This window comes from Microtus oregoni, unplaced genomic scaffold (genome assembly GCF_018167655.1).
Source record: "Microtus oregoni isolate MIOR12 unplaced genomic scaffold, Mior012 000010F_ref0000083, whole genome shotgun sequence".
NCBI lineage: Eukaryota > Metazoa > Chordata > Mammalia > Rodentia > Cricetidae > Microtus > Microtus oregoni.
Window position 1 is genome coordinate 25,157,179 of NW_024543069.1, and position 12,778 is coordinate 25,169,956.

A 12,778-nucleotide genomic window follows, 5' to 3' on the forward strand; every position below is an offset into this window, starting at 1 on the left:
AGTGAGGTTGGTTCAGGGGGTAAGAGAATGTGCCACAACCCCCGGGTGACCTAAATTAGATCCCCAGACTCTACATAAAAAGGCAGGTGTCACAGCTTGTGTCCCTAATCCAAGCCCAGCCGTACTACAGGAGACAGGAGGCAGAGACAGGAGAATCACGTCTGTCACAGCGGCAGACATAAAGAGAGACCTCCCAGCTCACAACTAAGGTAGAAGAGAACAGAATCCAGACTCGCATAGGCACGCTGTGCTATGAGTGTACCCCCCCCACATACACACAGAATAACTTTTTAAATTACTCTCTTTGTGAATCTTAAGCACACAAAGCTGTATTGTATGCTGCAGATACTATGTTCCACAAGTAGGACTTGGAAAGAGACCCCTTAATGAGCCAAAGTGGTTCCCCAAAACAGTGTAAAACCTGCTGGAGGCTATTAGCATACCTAAGGGATGACTGTCAACTTGAAAGCGGGTTCTTAATGGCAGGGGTAAAGGTAACGCTTAAGCCGCTCTGAGCTTCTGTGTATTAGCAAGTAGAGAATCACAAGTCTGTAAAACACAGTCAAGAAACCCACCCAAGCCCAAATAGGCTCAATATCTGCCCAAGAACACACAACTACCCCAAAGGCAGCTCAAGATTTGAAGCAGGGACATCCTTCCTCTTCCTCTCCCAGGGCGTGCCTTGACTGGAAGCCACAAGAGACAGTGCTGGCATCTGCCCTTGGTGATGCTACAGGGAGACTTGGGGGATGTTGGGAGCAGTGAGACCCCAGATTCTGAATTTCTTGTAATCCCCTGATCTGAGTGCCTACAGCTGCTCTGAGCAAGAGACCTTCAGGAGTTCCTGATGGCAGGAGAGTGGTTTCTGGTGGGTTTGCCTGGGGCATGACTATCTCTATATAATCTGCCCCTGAACACAATAAAGGGGGCATTCTTGGGGAATTCAAGGATGACCCGCTTCGCTGTCTCTCTGTGTATTTTAACCTCCAACCCCCTTGCCCTAAGCTCGCGAACTGGGTGCCAGTGCACAGAGCGCAGACACGGGGGGCTTGGTGCGCGGCAGGGGGACAGTGTTTTCCTCTAACCAACCATCCTGGAAGGCCATCCCTTTCATTGAATTATTCCTTAAGGCTATTTCAAGGGAGGAAGAAACACTTATTTTCAAAGCAGAGTTGCACTGGCTTCTAATTTGAGATCTTCCTGCCTTCAGTACCTGAGTTTTGAGGCTAAAGGACGGCACCACTTTGCTGTGATAGAGAAGTCATTCCTAGTCCGCCGTCTTCCTAGAGAGTCCCTTTGAAGTACACATCCACATAGTAATCTGTTCCCTCCCAGAGCCGAGTATCCTCTATAGGATTTCGCATCGCCCCTCGTAAACCCTGGGGGGCGGGGAGGGGGTTAGCTCAGATTCTTCAGGTGTATTTAACGTGAATCTAACTATGTTGTTATATACATGCCACAAACACCACAGGTCAGATACAGGATCGGGCAGAAGAAGCCCCAATGTATCAAGCATCACCCTGCGGAGATCCAAGTGCTGATTCTCCTGCCATCTGCAGACATCTTGGCATAACAACCTTTGCCTTTGAAGTTGCCACTGCTTTATCTTACCTCCACAATGTATGTAGCTTCTTGATGGAAGCTACCACTAGGTTCTAGATGTCTCCATTTTCCCCAGTGTGTCTGCCACTGTCCCGCCCAGTTTCCTGGGATGTGTTGGCATGCTTAAGGCTGACTTCCACTGTGCCCTCCCCCACATCCCCGTCCCAGTCTGCCCATGGGACCTGGGAGCTCTTCCTATCTAGAACAGTAGAAGGCAAAGCCACACTGCGGGGGAAATTCCCTGTCAGTTCTTCTGCTCCCATCTGGTGACCTTTGACTGATGGTTCTCGGGAATATGTGTGTGAGTACCTCACACTGCCTTCCCTTAGACGGGGCCACCTTTCAACTCCATGTCACGTCAGTCCGCTTCAGGGTGAGCTCCATCGCCCACACTAGTGTCTTTACCTTCCGGTACATCCCTCTGGCTTCCTTCCCACTTCCCCTGGCATCGCTCACTTAATGCTGCCCTGGGACCTTGTCTCTAAGGCTGCTGAGATCAGTACCCAAAATAAGTTGGGGAGAAGGCAAGTAGCGACTACAGATGGAGATGTCTGGCATAGAGCTAGGAGCCTTGTAGATGGGAGCGTTAATCCTCACCACGGTTATGGTGTGTAGGAAGCTCTGTACAAGAGAAGTATGAACTGCGTGCAGTACGTGTGTTGCTCATGGCCTCCCAGCTGCTCAGCAGGCAAGCTAAGGCTGTCCACAGCCCAGACCCTCCTGCTTTGCAGTCACCGGGTTTCACCCTCCCACCACAGCCTAGACTAGGATTTTTGCTTGGCTCCAGAGTAGGTGTGTGAAATAAACCTGTAGCTATCTCTCAGACACCCTCGGTGACTTCCTGGCCTGTCCCCTGTTCTTCAGATAGATCATCAAGGATAAAGCGTATACCAACTTAGTCAAGTGTTTGCAAAACACCCTTTCCTCCTCTGCCACGTTTCACTCAGAGAGAGCTAGAGACGCCAAGGCTGAAGAGGGAGTGGACATGACTCACAGCCTGCCAGGCAGGCTGCGCCGTGAGACTTCACATGGTGGCGGCAGCTCTGCACAGAGAGGGTGAGGAACAAGCCCTGCAGCGTGACAAACTCAGAGTCCACATGCAGGTGCCTGTCGTTACCCTCCCCAAAATATTCCCGTGCCATTGCGTAGACAACTGTAACCCCAAGGAGAAAGTCTGTTTCTTTTCATATTTGACAAATAACCAAATGTTATTGTTATGTGTATGTATGTGTGTGTATATGTATGTGTGTACATATGCGTATGTATGTGTATGTATATGTACATATATATGTATGTATATGTGTATAGGGGTGTGTATGTATATATGTATGTGTATGTATATGTGTGTGTATATGTATGTATGTGTATATGTATTGTGTATATGTATGTGTGTGTCTAGGGATGTGTGTGTGTGTGTGTGTGTGTGTGTGTGTGTGTGTGGTACAGAGGCCAGAGATCGACACTAGCTGTCTTTCTCAATCATTTCTTCATCTTTCTGGGACAGAGCCGCTCCCTAACTGAACTACCCTGGCTGCCAGCGAGCTCTTGGGACCATCTTGTCTCCACCTCCCTAGGGTTGGGATTACAAGCACATGTTGCTGTGGCCTGCATCTTCCACGGGCGCTGTCAATCTGAACTCGGGTCCTCATGCTCTTGCATAATCAGCCCTTTACCCACTGAGCCGCCACCCTCCTAAATCATTATTCTTTTAATCTCAGGGGGAAGCTATCGTTGTCTTGTTTTGCAAACATTGGAGGAGAGGGGTAGTGAGACACGGTTGGGCACACCTAGAATGTAAAGTTAACTTTTTTTCTACTAGGAATAGAACCCGGGGCCTCGCATATGCTAAGCAATCTCTCTGTCACTGTACGATGTCCAGCCCTTTAACACACTCTTATCCTGAAAGCCTTTAGGGTCTGGTCAGAGTCTAGGAACCTCATCATTCAGCTGTGTAGAAACTTCCTCTGTACCTAATGCCTCCCCGTCTGTCTGGATCCCTCAGCATCCTTTGCGTCCTCTCTGGAATGCTTGTCTGTGGGGCTATTTTTATCAGAACCTGGGTGGGAAACCCAAGGTTCAGTGTTCTCAGGACAAAGTGGTTGGCATCCCATGTTCTCAGGACAACCTGGTCAGCTCTGTTACTGTCTTCCACAAATGACAAAGGAAGTGTCTATGTTCTAGAGGCAATGTTGACCCCTCCTAAAGCCCTCCTCTGCCACAGGAGGAGCTGTCCTGTCTGTGATGAGGACTCCTTCCTGGCTATTGAGTAAATCCCGGGAGCACGCTTAGTTTGCGCCTGCAGCCAGCTGGAGGGGCGACGTCTCCACGGCCTTCTACAAATTTGCCTTTGCTGGCTGGGCTCAGATTTGTGTGGTTTAGTATCAACATAGATGCTTCCTGATTAGACAAATCTCTGTCAGATGGGTCAATCTGAGAACTCCTGTGGCATTTTCAGAGTTGGTGACTCTCCCCACGTCGGCCCCCGTCCGCTCCAGCCCTTCTCAATCATAACTCACTAACGAGCTCCCTAAGCAAGCAACAGCCACGTAGCTGGTAATTAGTGTCCTGTCAGCTGGTCTCACAGGCTTTCGTTCTTAGCTGCTGACATCAGCAAGTCCGTCATCCGCTCAAAAAGGCAGGTAGCACCATACAGTCATGGGGCATGCATCTGAAATCCCCAATTAGAAAGAAAGTTCTCCTTAAAAATCATAAAATCATGTTTGGGTGAAAGTTCTTAGTACACATTAAAGTGGGAATTTCCAGCCAATTTCAGAAAAAAATAAAAAAGCATCCATAAGAGCCTGCTTGCCTAGGCAGCTTTCAGAGCTCTGGCATGGACATCTGTCGTAAGTCCACACGCAAGCCTTTACTTTCTGATCAGAGGATGTCGTCGTTTGGTCATAGGGAACATCTGTTTCAACAAGAGAAGTCGGAAAGGGGTGGCAGTTTGAGCCTGGCTTTCTTTATTCACCGATCGCTCATGAGAAAGACAGGCATTATTTTCTTTCCATAACTACTGGTTTAAAATGAAGCAATATATGTCTGGAGGGATTGCTTAGTCATAGAATACCTGCCTTGTGAGCACCAGTCCCTGAGTTCGATTCCCCTGAAAGCAGAAAAGAGAAAAAGAAAAGAGACTAGACATGATGGTATGAGCTTGTAATCCCAGCTCTGGGAAATGGAAAGACTCAAATTCCTAGCAATGGCTAGCCAGGTATTGTAGCCTAGTTGACAGACTCAAGGCCATTGAAAGACCCTATCTCAAAATAAAATTAAATATAAATAAAAAGGTGGGTGTTATCTGAGTAATAACACCCAACATTGTCCTCTGTCTCCACATGCAGGCATATACATGTGCATGCATGCACACGCACACACACATACACATGTGGACTTATACACACACACAGACATGCACACACACACACATGCATAATAAAACGTGATAGTTAACTGATACTTCTTCTTTTTTTTTTTTTTTTTTTTTGGTTTTTCAAGACAGGGTTTCTCTGTGGTTTTGGAGCCTCTCCTGGAACTAGCTCTTGTAGACCAGGCTGGTCTCGAACTCACAGAGATCCGCCTGCCTCTGCCTCCCGAGTGCTGGGATTAAAGGCGTGCGCCACCACCGCCCGGCCTGATACTTCTTCTGAAGCAATATACACCCACAAATCTCATGTTTGCTTTTAAAATTCAAACACTGAAAATGAAAGTTGATGTCACACAATTTGAGCCTTAGCTATGTGGTTTTTCATAGGGGTTATGAACTAATATGACTATAATCCAGAATAGGTTAAACAGAATCGTTTTCAAGAAGCCAATATGAAGAAAGGATTTACTTCATTTTAAAAGCTGTTCGATCCTGAATAAGCACAGAGACAATAGTTATCATTAGGAAATGGGTTTCACCTTTCCTTTAACTTCTCTTCCCTCAAAATGCTACCAGGATTGTGTCTGTTTTTAGGGTTTGTTCTGGGGTTCTGCTCAAATTGAAGATTGTTACACCTACAGGGTCTCCCACCATGGATTGAATTAGCTCCAACTAGCTCACCCCTGCAAGAAAACCGATCAGCCTCCAGTGAGCTCAGTTGCCACCGAACACAACAGCTAAGGCTTAATAAAGGAGGCCCAAGCAAGGGACATTTTTCTTCCTGCACAATTTTGAGACAGTGTTTGTTCACCGAGCAGAAACAGCAAGTATCATGTTGGAAATTTGGAAAACAAATATGTCAGAAAGCATTTTATGCGTCGTTTAAAATTATATTTAAACAGTCCTCTGGTTGTAAATTAAAAAAAAGGAGAAATTATGTAGCTAAGCTTTCATGAATGTCAGATACCAAATTCATAGAAATTAATAAATACAAATCAAGGACAATTTATCTTTTTTTCATTAAATAAAACGGTAATTCACAGAGCGCAAATGAGAGGCACAGAGGCACATTATTAAAGGGAAGGGTGATACCACGTTCCAGGAATATTTGTAGCACTGAAAGACCCCAGTGGTGGGCAGTCTTTCAGGCTGAGGAGACCCTCCCAAGGAGCAGCGAGTCACTCTTCGGATGCAAATAGCAAGAGGCTTTATTAAGTACTTAAGTACACAGGTACCTGGGGCGACTTAGTCTTTCGGAAGACAAGCGCGCCTGCAGACTGGGGGAAGGTCTTTTTATAGGAAAGAGGGCAGCAGAAGCAGATTACAGAAGCAAACGCATTGTTAGTGGTCAGTTGGAATGGGGCCAGGGGCACAGGGGGTTTTTCCTCTCCCAGCACAGATGTATGGGAACAGACATCCTGTTAATTGATGTCCTGTCCTAATCTATGGATATAAAGATCCTGTTTTGCAGCCAGGGACCCTGACCTTACTCTGCACTTACAGTCGTTCGTCAAAAGCTTTGTGAAATGACGTTACAGCAGATAAGCTGGGATCTTTCATAGGGGGAGTTGTCTTCTTCTGTGAATTACTGACATTCTAAGTTGGGCACATGTGCTGACTATAGGCATCCCGTTTCCCTAAGCAAACGGGATGTTCTCATTAGAGCAGGCCAGCTGCGGGTTCCTTATCGCTTGGGGCCAGGTGGCTGACCGGCTGACCGCAGATATCTCGCCTGGCTTTTCCACCCTTGCTTTCAAGTCGAACTTCCCTGCTCTAATTACTTGCGTTGCTCCAAAGTTTGAGCCTTGCAAAATGGCATTACTGCTGCTTAGTGAGTGGGGGTCTTTCATTCCCCCCTTTTTTTTTTATCATGGATTTAATCATAAATTCATGTGTTTAAAGACCTCTACGTCATTCTGCTTTAATATCTGATATTGCTGGGAGAGTACCATGGTTTGGATAACTGAAAGTCTGTCTTTTATAAATTGCACCAGGCGATTTAAAATGTAAGGGCCGATTGTAAAGATAAGAAGTAAAATAAGTAGGGGCCCAGCTATAATGGAAATTAAGGCTTTTAACCATGGTGATTTATTAAACCATCCTTTAAAATATCCTTGTTGAGAAGATAGTAGAACATCTCTAGGGTTTGCAGAATAGCTCTTAGCAAAACTATCTGAATGAGGCTTGAAAGTAACTACATGGTAGACATTGTGAACCACTGTAGACCCGAGAATAGCACCCAACATTGTGGCAATAATAGTCTATTGACTACAAAGAGCTTAACTCAGCCCTAAGAAACACATGGATGCCTTCTCCTAAGAGGCAAGTTTAGTATTATGAAGACAAATCTCTTTTGCTGTAGACACCGGGAGTGTTGTTCCTCAGCTCCAGAGAATGTGCCGGAGAAGTCAGTTTCGGTCCAGCTGGCACCACATGGCATTTACGAGTTTCCATTGCATCCCGTAGCATCAGCTTTATCCAAATGTACAGGGTTGTGTCCATTGTGAGAACTTTAACAAACAATGAGAGAAAATGCAATACAGGATGACAAATGTTTAAAACAAAACAGAAAGCCCTAAAGCCAGAGGACAGCCAATGAGGACATGAATATCTTTTTGAGACTGACCTTACCCAGGCTTCACATTTGTAAGTACAGCATCAAAAAGTTTTAACATCCCATTGATATTTATTTTATTATATATTAAATTACATCTGTTTACCTTTTGAAAGTCATATCATTTTATAACCCCATAGATTAAAACAAGATTTTCCTGTAGAAAAACAAAACCTGTCAAGAGGTAAGGAGGCTTTAGGTGTGTTTGCTTCTCTCTGCAGTTATCCGCACAAAACGGTCTGATCTGGAAAAGTCTCAAACTGTACTAAATAATTCCTGTCAATAGGTCCCAGACACACAAAGGAGGAACAGAACAGAATTGTCTTTTGCTTCTGCTGTCTGATATTATGCTTCAAAAGACATTAAAAATGAGCAGAGCCCTGTGGGTTTCTGACTTTAGGAAAGAAGAGCCTTAAAGGTGATGTAAGCCCATCTTACAGCAGATGTGCCTGCCCTGTGCAAGCCTTGAGCTCAGGATTCCATCATCAAGGTCAACCATTGTCAGCAGATACATGAGCAGCAGCTAACTAGCCAGGCAACAGAGCTAGTGGCAACGATGCCGGGGTGTTTTGAACCCAGAACAGGACAGGAGGGAGGGAGATCTGTCCAGTCATTTTTGCTGGTCTCCAGGGCCAATTATATCAATTTGTTTTTTAGAATCTTACTTATCCTATCTATCTGACCTGAGCTTTGGGGTTGGTAAGCTTAAGTTCCAATTGATCCCCAATGTCTTGGCCACACCCTAACTTGCCTGGGCAACAAAGGCAGGCCTATTATGGGACATGATTATCTTGGCCATCCCAAACCTTAGGATGATTTTTTTTTTTTTTTCTGATCTTCTTAGCCATTACATTGGGTGTCTCAATCTTGGTCAATGTATGATGGCTATCTTCTTTGGCAAATGCGTGGCCTCCTGGAGGCTCAAAATTTCCGCAGATGTCAACAGTCCTTTTTGTCTGTATATTGCTTTATATATGTATATATAGGTGAGGGCAAAAGCATACCTGCTGTTAGTATAGACGTTCCCTCTGCCTTCTGTAGAGCTTGTATCAAAGCCACAAGTTCAGCGTTCTGGTCGGGCCACCATCCCTGAAGGGAGGCTACTGGCCCAGATCATTTGCTTCCTGTCCACCAATGTTGCCCCCGCCTTCCGCTTACCTTCGGTCTTCTGTACCTGCTTAGCTCGGACCGCCAGCCTTGTGCCCCTGGCAAGCTTCACCCTCATTTTCGGCTCTGCCTGGCACAGCTTAGCCTGCCATTTTGCCATTCGCCTGTCCTTTAGGCAGATGCTGGTAGGATCCATAGTCCATCGACGTCAGCCCAGCACAGGAGCAGTAGTCTGGCACAGGAGGGCACCTGTGGTAGCATGGTGACTGCTGTATCGCAGTCTGACATGGGTGAGGGGAGCAAGACTGTAGAGTGAGCAGTCAGGGCTCATGCAGGCTTTAGAGCAAGCACAGCACCAAGGCAGTTGCTAGGAGGTGAGGATTTCTTCAGCGGTGAAGGCAGGGAGAGGTGGTCATCCTGGTGAGGAGGGCGTGGTAGAGGCAGAGGCAGACAAGCAGCCTGTGTCTCCTGCAGAACTGAAAACAGCAGCGAAAGCAAAAGTCCCTCGTTTGGTCAACAAAAGGCTTTGGTCATACATTCAGAAGTGACCAGGGAGGAACGAGTCATTTATTTGTCTTTTTCCCAAATTTATAGTTCGTAAGGTGTCCAGTTTGTATTCTTTACTCAGTTCCAGTGTCCCTCTTTATCTGTCTTTGATCTTCTGTTGCCCAGGCTCCTAATCTGTCTGAGTCCTATCTTTCTTTTGCTTCCTGCCTCTCTCTCTCTCTCTCTCTCTTTCTCTCTCTCTTTCTCTCTCTCTCTCTTTTGTGGCTACTGCTGTCTGCTGACCTTCAGAGGTTGGGTAAAATGCCTGTAAACTTTCATTAATCATTTAAGGAACACAGATTTTAACTGGCCCCTGGAGAACCTCTCTTATCTCGGCCGAATTAGTGGGGTGCCTTGCAGCCCCCGCCTGAGATTTGCCATGAGCCCAGCATTTTGACTGTCAGTTTCTCCCTTTAGAAGAATGAAGATAGATCCATATTTTTCTCTATGCACAAAACTGAAATCCAAACAAATTAAAGACCTTAACATAAAACCAACAATATTGAACCTTTTATAGAAGGAAAAAAGTTTAAAATTTATTTTAGCAAAGGATATAATCAACAGAACGTAATATCAACCTGTAGAATGGGGAGGTATCATGAGACATATAAGGAACTTAGGAACTTAATCCTCATTAGTACAATTACGTCACAGACCAAAACTGTAATTTCTCAACAAATGAACTTGAAGTGACTGAAAGATATTTAAAATTTGTTTAAATATAACATCCTTAATCATCAGGGAAATGCAAATTAAACAATTTTGAGATTTTATCTTATTCTTGTAAAACTGACCAAGATTAAAAATATCATTTGACAATTTATGCTTACAGCTACTTTGAACATTAGCATGGTGGACTTTCAAAATTAGATAACATATTACCTTAAAAACTCAGCGACATCCTTTATATTATCATTGACAGAATCTGAAAACAACTCAAAATGCACCTTTTTTATATTAATAATAAATGAGAATCTTCGCCATGTTTTTTTTTTAATAGCCATAAACATTATAAAGAGTCAAAAGGACCATTTTAACTCAACCTCATCATTTAGTAACACCCCCTTTGCCATTGTAGTGGGGTGAGAGGCTTTAGCAGATCTTTGTCTTGTGGGGCAACTCAGGGCCCCCACCTTATCACAAGCATTGTGAGCAGACAAGTGTTAAATTCAGATCTAAACATGGGCTGGCTTAGAAGCTCAGCTGGGCTGTTCATATGGCCCCGGCCCTGTGCCAGGCCTTCTACAGCAATAGTTCTTGAAGACAGTGTAGTCCTGCATCCATCTAAACAGAACTGGGAATTTACTTTTCTTCTAGACACACTGCATAGTAGTTTTTTTTTTTAAATAGCATATTATTTTAAAGTGACTTAATTTAATTTTTCCAATTTTTAAACCAGAGGCTTTTACCTGGATGCAGCACATGATGACTGGTATAGAGCATCCCCAGAAGACAGATGTTATTAGGGCTGGCAGGCCCTTTTAATGTCAGCTTATTCCATTAGCTACTACTCCTGAATCCACACTTATCATTTATCAACAGCCACAGGGAAATTTACTTGCAATCTCTTGCCCTACTGCCAAAATGGAAAGGTCCAGGTTCTTTAGGGGACCTTTGCTTTTTAATAGGGTATCCGACCCCAGAGAAATAGCCTACTGCAGGTTCCCAGGCTTAGTTCTGTGACCCTGGCGCTAGCACCAGCTATTTCCCCTGGGCAAGGGCCACAGATCTTTAGTACAAGGTTTTACATGGCATTTGCAGATGGGGGCTGCCATTCAGTCTCTAGCACCTTATTTTCTAAGGAAAACAAGCCTTCTCCACAGGGAACCCCACTGGGGATCCTCCCAGGACCTGGCTTCAGCCTCAGCTCTGTCCACAGTGAGCTCCTAGTTGTATAGCACAAGCTTCCCACATCCCATCTCTATACTCACAGCAATCTAGCAGCTTTTCTCTGAATGGGATTCCAGAGGCCCCAGGAGGCATTCCCTCCAGGGAACTTGTGAGGTCAGGATTGGTCCACTCAGTTCCTCTTAGCCCTCACACTGCCAGTAGCAGCTGGGAAGGCCTTTGCATTGGCTGTAGGGGGAGGGAACACCTTGGACTGTCTAAGGCAGCCCTCCTCCCCCAGTCCTCCCGTGCGGTGCTGGTGGACTTCAGGTCAGCAAGGGAGGACGTCATTTTCAGCACAGGGATTTCAGGGGGGCCACGGCTGCCCCCTTCTCTGACTCGGGCCAGGGTTGCTGCCATGCCCCGCCCTGCGTCCTGCTGAGAGGTTTGCTCAGAGCTGGAGCCAGTTGCCCCGCCTAGGCCTGGCTCCAGGCTGTGCCTCAGGAGATCACAGTCCTGTTCCCTCCCCCCTCGCGACAGCAAGCAGGGCAGTTCAGCAGCAGAGCCTAGAGAAGTAAAGGAAGGGCAGACTGTCTGCATTTCTTTTGGATTTTCCTAGAGTTAGGGTCAAAGAGATGGTTATTTACTGCCCCATGGTACCAGATTTAGACTCGAGTACAAACAGATATACAAAACAAAGAACATATTAAGCACGAAAATACACAGACAATACAGATGCGCTGGCGCGGTTTCGGCATAATGCCGAAAGCAAAATTTCAGACGGAGACTCTGAGGATCCGGATTCCTCGTCTCCCAGAAGAATCACATACCCTTCGGACTGTGGGGGCGCCCCAAACAATCCTATTCGGTAAGGATTCACAGAGTTACCGATGGGCCAGGCACCACATCCAGCCCCAGATGCCCCTGAGACGTCTCCCAGGGCTGCGGTCGGGAGTGTGAGCCCGTCGGCTCCCCCCGCGTCCGCCCGATACAGACCTAGTCGGCCAACTAGTACAGATTCGGTCGCAGGCGCAAACACAGAAACACCGAAGCACAGACATTCACGGAAAACAATCGCTGGCCAGCTTACCTCCCGGTGGTGGGTCGGTGATCCCTGGGCAGGGGTCTCCAGATCTCGGTGGGACCTCCAAATGAAAGACCCCAGTGGTGGGCAGTCTTTCAGGCTGAGGAGACCCTCCCAAGGAGCAGCGAGTCACTCTTCGGATGCAAATAGCAAGAGGCTTTATTAAGTACTTAAGTACACAGGTACCTGGGGCGACTTAGTCTTTCGGAAGACAAGCGCGCCTGCAGACTGGGGGAAGGTCTTTTTATAGGAAAGAGGGCAGCAGAAGCAGATTACAGAAGCAAACGCATTGTTAGTGGTCAGTTGGAATGGGGCCAGGGGCACAGGGGGTTTTTCCTCTCCCAGCACAGATGTATGGGAACAGACATCCTGTTAATTGATGTCCTGTCCTAATCTATGGATATAAAGATCCTGTTTTGCAGCCAGGGACCCTGACCTTACTCTGCACTTACAGTCGTTCGTCAAAAGCTTTGTGAAATGACGTTACAGCAGATAAGCTGGGATCTTTCATAGGGGGAGTTGTCTTCTTCTGTGAATTACTGACATTCTAAGTTGGGCACATGTGCTGACTATAGGCATCCCGTTTCCCTAAGCAAACGGGATGTTCTCATTAGAGCAGGCCAGCTGCGGG